Source organism: Zingiber officinale, chromosome 2B, assembly GCF_018446385.1.
Source record: "Zingiber officinale cultivar Zhangliang chromosome 2B, Zo_v1.1, whole genome shotgun sequence".
Classification (NCBI taxonomy): Eukaryota; Viridiplantae; Streptophyta; class Magnoliopsida; order Zingiberales; family Zingiberaceae; genus Zingiber; species Zingiber officinale.
Genome location: NC_055989.1, coordinates 7,242,978 through 7,249,699, shown reverse-complemented (window position 1 = coordinate 7,249,699; position 6,722 = coordinate 7,242,978). Strand labels below are relative to the sequence as shown.

The 6,722-nt window shown below is 40.1% G+C and overlaps 1 non-coding gene across 1 annotated transcript; it reads right to left on the bottom strand.

Moving 5' to 3' along the window:
• Positions 1-5,433: 5,433 nt before the first annotated feature.
• On the bottom strand, positions 5,434-5,539 carry LOC122049880. The gene has a single exon (XR_006131130.1). It is a non-coding gene; the product is annotated as a small nucleolar RNA R71 (small nucleolar RNA).
• Between the last annotated feature and the right edge of the window lie 1,183 nt (positions 5,540-6,722).

Sequence of the window (6,722 nt, the reverse complement as noted above, 5' to 3'; positions counted from 1 at the left end):
CTGCAAGTGGCCGAGTGCGGCACGACAAGACAAGCGGCATCAACTCCAGCTACCACTCTGTCGAGTGGCTGAGGATGCGACCCTGGTCAACGACTCTCTCGACCGCAAGAGAGAATTGATCGTTGACATGTCTGTCATGATATGATGCACCAAATGCAACAGTCAATATATATATATATATATATAAGAATCAGATATGCTACAGGAAGCCAGCATGCTCAATACAAAACATAACTAAACAATAATCAAAATATGCAAACATGGTATCTAGTATCTGCTAAATATCATAGGTGACAACAAGAGACTGTATGGATATAGAAACGAATAACTCAAAGGTTTGAGTGGAAGTATCAAGCGCAAGTAAATAAGAGTGGAGTTAAGGTAAAACAGTCCTAATCCAACCATAGCTCATGCACTAAGTTCAAAGAACTAAAGAGACAAAGTAAGAAGTACCCGCCTCAATAGAAAATCAAATCTAGAAATCCTCCGTCGAGACGTCCATCTTGAATCAAAGTCCTGTAACACATAATATACAGATTTAGCTAATTACATAAATTAATTAGCTAAAACAAATCCCCGGTTAAAATCTAATCCGTTAATCATCTAGGGTTAACTTCGTTAAACCTAAATCATTCCACTAATCGATTAGATTAAAATCCAACCTAACCTTAAATCTAATTAAAACAACTCATTCCTAACTTAACCACTAGTTAACCTAACTACATATGAACAACCAACTATATAAAGAATCAAACCTATCCAAACAAACTCACCCAAATTGATATCCTAGCCTACGCTTCACAGCTGTAGAAAATCGTCGCCAAAATCTGGTGGCCGAAATTTCAATGAAGTTGCTGCCATAACACAACGGAGCTGCTAGAACCCTGTGGCTTATGTGGCAGCAACACAGACAATTGCCAATCTTCAGAACAGCAAGCACCAAGAACTAGGGCACGAGAGGAAAAAGGTTACCTGAGCTAGGGCAGAAAGAAAAACTGATGTCGGCGGTCTCTCTGTGGCGATCAACGTCGAGTACAACTAGGGTTCGACTGGCCGGCGCTAGGGCAGAGATATGGCAGCCAATGTTGGGCAGCGATCAAGGGCAGAGGAAAGGGTTGGCTGTTGGCGCTAGGGGAAAGGGGAAGGCTATTGTCGGCACGATGAGGACCTCCCTTCCAGCGACGCTGGACCCTGCGATGTTAGGGCGACGCCGTGAGATAAAGAGGAGAAGACGGCCGACGGAGGAGGAGAAGAGTTCAAGCGACGCGGCTCGGGAGAGAAGGGAAGAAGCTACGGAGGAAGGAAACAGAGCCGAGTTGGCTAGGGCACGGCGTCGCGAGCTCAACGAAGATGAGGAAGAGGCTCGGTGTTGCTTAGGCGGAAGTGAAGGAGAGGAAAAGCTCGGCTCGGCGGGCGAGAGATCGCGTGAGGAGGTTTAGGGCACGGATAAGAAGGGTGTTCGGCCGTGAAAAGGGGGAAGAGGTTAAGGTTTATTTATAACTTAGGTTTTGATTAATTCAACTATACGTTAATCAAATTAATCAACTCCCACCTTTGGGTATTCCAAACAGGCTTTTCTCGGGCCCATGAATACATCCCCTCTAAATACGTCATCCGAACTCCGATTAAATCCCTGAAAATTTCTGAAAATTTCTAAAAATTTCAATAAGATTATTCGTCCATTAATCTTATTATTTAATTATTATCTGGTTCAGTATTTTATAGCTGATCGCCACGTGAAGAGGCATTTAGGGCTCCGAGGGTAAGCAACAGAACCTTCTTCTCGCTGTGGTCTCATTCTTGTTGCGATTCGTACCCTAGATCCATCGTGTTCTTGTTACGATCCGTGCCCTAGCTGCGATCTTGGAGGTAAGGCATCGAGTTCTGTTGATTGTTGAGATATTGTGTGATCAATTCCTCTTTTCCTTTATCATCTGAGATGTTTTCCTAATCTAACCAGAGGGGAAGAATTCCAGGAGGTGAGGTTCGGTGTACTGTGGGGTATTCGGTTGGTGGACAACAGCTTGATCAAGGCAGAGAGGTAGATTCCAGTAGCGTCTCCTTTTCGGCAGCAACCTTTTCGGCTGTGACTTGAGGTAAGGAGTAGGTAATTGATCTTAGTATTAGATCATAGTGAATTTGGATTATCAGACGGTTAGTATGATTGATTAGTTGAATTTAGATAATGGATCTTTGTGGTAGATCATGCTGTAATTTGGATTACATGATTAGTTGTTCATGTGAAGTTGGATTTAGGTTTGGATTTTTAGTCTAATGGATGATTAGGGATTAGGTAACTAACCCTAATTAACCATTAGATTTGACTAGGTAGAGTGATGTTTATGTTGATTAGGGTTTTCCCTAATTAGGTTGGGCATTTTCTCTAGCTACTTAATTCATTTGAATTTAGCTAAATAAAACTATACATGTACGATTTATTACAGGACTCTGATTTGCGACGAGTGGGCTTACGTGGGATTACCTTTGGCACGCGCGATATCGGAGGCGGGTACCTTGACTTATCTTTTAGATAATGTCATGTTGATATGTTTTGTATATTTTTAATAAGTAGTAATAATTATGTTTATATCTGCATCGGTATGTCACTATTTGTTTCCGAGCATGTTTTGTTGTTACATGTTTAGCATTCATGCCCCTGTTTATTATTTATGTTATAGAGGTAGTGACATACCATGCCATGTGATATACCGGACTAGTCATTTACCATATCTGACCTATATACCTAGATTTGATTATTTGATCTACGCATTTTGGTACATATTTTTGGAGGTAGATATGGTCAGGATTTTTCATGTTTAGTGTCATGCACCATCTCGCATGATTGCATGCTGAGTGATTGACAACTCCATTATTGTTGAGAGCATTGCCAGTTACATGGATCTGCACACACAACCACTCATGGGTTAGTAAGTTTTATTCAGGAAGAGTGTATTGCAGCAGGTTGCTCTATCAGTGCTCCACTGGTCCGCTCATGGGTAGTGCGACTGCAGCGTGGTAGCACGTCAGGGATCCCTCCTCTGGACTGGCTTAGGGAGATGAGAGCATTGAGCTCCCCCACTTATGATTTAGGGTAGGAGGATAGGTGTACTTGATGTGCGTAGATTATATACTCTTTTATGCATGTTTTTACGCACATTTACATACATTGAGCATGCTTGATCTATGCATTTTTATACTTCCAGCTTTCCTTTTAGCATATTTACTCTTTTGGTTCGAAGATCTGCTTTTTGTGCATTTTCTGTACACAGGAGTCAAAATTGGTGAAGATTATGCGTCCTCGGACAAGCTTGGAAGGAATTGAAGGGAGAGAGTATCAGGCCGTGTACCACACACGGCCGTGTAGTTTTAACAGGAAGGGAAGAGGACATGGCCGTGTGAATCTCACACGGCCGTGTCTTGATTTGAAGAAATTATAGCAGATGCCTTACATGGACGTGTAGATCTACATGGCCGTGTGAGGTTTCTAGAGGCCAAGCAGGTGGTGGTCGTGTGCACCACACGGCCGTGTAGCATTTCCAGAGAACAGAAGGGTCCTGGCCGTGTGAGTCACACGGCCATGCAGCTTTGGCAGAGAAGGAACTGGACGCGGCCGTGTCATAGGGCCGTGTGGCGCCCGATTTCCTCCTCTATTTAAACCCTCCTTCATGAATTGAAAGGGGATCTCTCCCCCTTTGGGAGAAGGCAAGATTTGGTGGTTTCCTCCCATTCTTGGGAGGATTTCTGGGCGATTCGAGGGGAGTTCTTGACGATTTCGACTCCGGAGCGAGGATTGGATCCGAAGACGAGGCTTCTTCGTAGATAAGTTTTCTCTTTTCCCCTTTTCTTGGTTTCTTGGATTGGGGATTCAAGAAATGGTTGCAATCTTTATTTCTTCGGGTATTTTTCCTCGATTCATGGAGTAGATCTTGTATTCTAGGATTAAGGGAGTATTTGTATGATGGATTGATGTAATCTCTTGTGGATTTGCCAATTTCTTGTTTCAATGACATTGTCTTGCTTGTATCAATTAGATCTTGAATGATTAATGGTGATTTGTGCTTAATTCTCATTCTTTATTGATTGTTTGGATTTCTTGTGGACTTTGTAAAGATAAACTCTCACTCGATCATCCGAGGGATCCACGTGACAGGCCCGTGTAAGGACGTTTGAGAGATAATCTTGAAGAGGAAATAGGAATATTCAAGAGAGTAGGATGGATCTTGTAATTAGTTTCTTGTATCTTGATAGATTAATAAGTTGTGGGCTTCTATGTTGATATCCGAGGAAGGCATAGTAATAGGTGCGCTTCTGTGTAAGGACAACGTAGGTTCACGTCTAATTGATCATATTTAGATACATTTCTCAGTCCTTAGCCGGTTATCTATTGCAAGAGAGAACCGGCAACTTTCTACTAGTGTTTGGCAATTGAGGGATAAGAATTGGTGAACATTTACATTCAAGAAATCTTACAAAGAAACCGAAACTCCTAGAATCTCCCTTTATCATAACCCAAAACACTAAACTCTTGTTTGTTGATCTTTAATATTAGATTTGTTTACCTTCACTTTGCATTTGAAACAATTGGATAGTTGTTTAGCTAATTCGCATTGAGACATTTCTAGTGCTTATTCCAGTCCCTGTGGATACGATAATCTTTTATATTACTTGCGACATTTCCGTACACTTGCGGAGCGTAACAAGTTTTTGGCGCCGTTGCCGGGGACTGCGCTATAACATTAGGAATTATCAATTGAGTTAGACTAAACATAACATTGGTTTTCCTTTCATATTGCATAGTTGTAACTAATCATTAGATTTCTGTTTTTACTTTCTTGTATAACTTTTACTTCTTGTTAATTCTTTTTGTACAAATTCAATTCTGCAATTTTTATTCTTTTATTTTTCTTTTTCTGTTGAATTGTCATTTGCTATCTTGTTCTTGTGTATGCGAAGATCTAACTTTGCAGGGGAATTCTTTCTTTTTGACCCTGAGATTGACAGAACTTTCCATAAAATAAGAATTCTGCAAAGGCAAATTGAAGAACAGGAACATTTGAACATGGCGAATAGACCACTCAAGGATTATGCAGCACCTTATGCAAGAGGTTTTCGATCTAGTATTTCAAGACCTTCAGTGGAAGCTAATAACTTTGAGATCAAACCCGCAATTATATCTATGGTGCAGCAGAACCAATTTGGTGGAGGACCTCATAAAGACCCCAATCAACACTTAGAGGTCTTTTATGAAATATGTGGTACCATGAAAATGAATGGAGTTCCTTCAGAAGCAGTTAGATTATTATTATTTGGGTTTTCTTTAAGAGATAGGGAAAAGCAATGGCTGAATTCTTTGGCCCCCTAATAGCATCACCACTTGGGAGCAGTGTGAGCAACAGTTTCTTGATAAATTCTATCCACCAAGCAAAACAGCTCATATGAGGAATTTAATTGCAAGCTTCAAGCAAAATGACTCAGAATCTCTTTTTGAAGCATGGGATAGATATAATAGTATGCTCAGACAATGCCCACATCATGGGTTGGAAAGATGGTTAGTGTTGCACACTTTTTATAATGGTATCAACTATCATACCAAAGTGTCCCTTGATTCAGCTGCTGGAGGGGCACTTATGAATAAAAGTTTAGATGAAGCTGAAGAAATTATTGACAGTGTAGCACAAAATCATCATCAATGGGCAAATGAAAGAAGTGGTGGCTATTCTTCTGTAAACCCAGCAATTAAAGCATCAGAGAAGTTTGATGTGTTGGAGTGTATACTGAAAGCCTAAGCTTTGTAAACATTCATTATGAATAAAGAATCACATTTGGTCTAATTGTCTACATTTGTTTGTAGTTGTTCATATAATTTATATTGTAGATAACATAGTATGTGGTGTCACATGCAGAAGATGATGTTATCAGTACCTTATAAATTATAAACAGTAGCTCACGACCAGAATGGAAAGGAACAAACCATTAGAAAGTCGTAGTGTAATTAGGTATTAGTTTATCTTGACTATATAATTACACTAGTACACTCAGAGTGTATTGAGTAGGACCATTTGAGGTCGTTCCTTTTATACTGACTTTATAAAGGAACAAAGACCTCAGTTATTATGGAAGTGTGTGCTCTTAATCCTAATATAATAACAAGCACATATGTTTGATATTTATTTCTTTAATTTATCAATGGGTGAGATTTAGTTCGATGAATCAATAAACCCGATAAATTGGGAAATGGTATCACTCATAGTGTGTGTTGTTGATTATAGAAGGAAACTGTGTCCTAATGATACTAGGTTGATAATGTCCTCAAGAGGAGCTCATAAAGATTGTCATGTTAAACCCTGCAGGTGGACTTAGTCCGACATGATAATAAGGTTGAGTGGTACTACTCTTGGATTTAGATATTAATTAAATGAGTTGTCAGTAACTCACTTAATTAGTGGACATTCGATATCTTAAACACGGAGACTAACACACTCATAATAAGAAGGAGCCCAAAATGTAATTTGGGATTGGTGCGGTAGTTCAATGATAGTTCTCTAGTGGAATGAATTATCATTGATAAAATTAAGTTGTGTGTTGGGGACATGTGATGCTTAATTTTATCAGGAGACCAAAACCAATTCCTCCTCTCGGTCCCTATCGTAGCCTCTTATTTATAAAGTACTATACCCACATATACCCACCTTCTATACCCACCTAAAGGGGGCCGGCCAAGC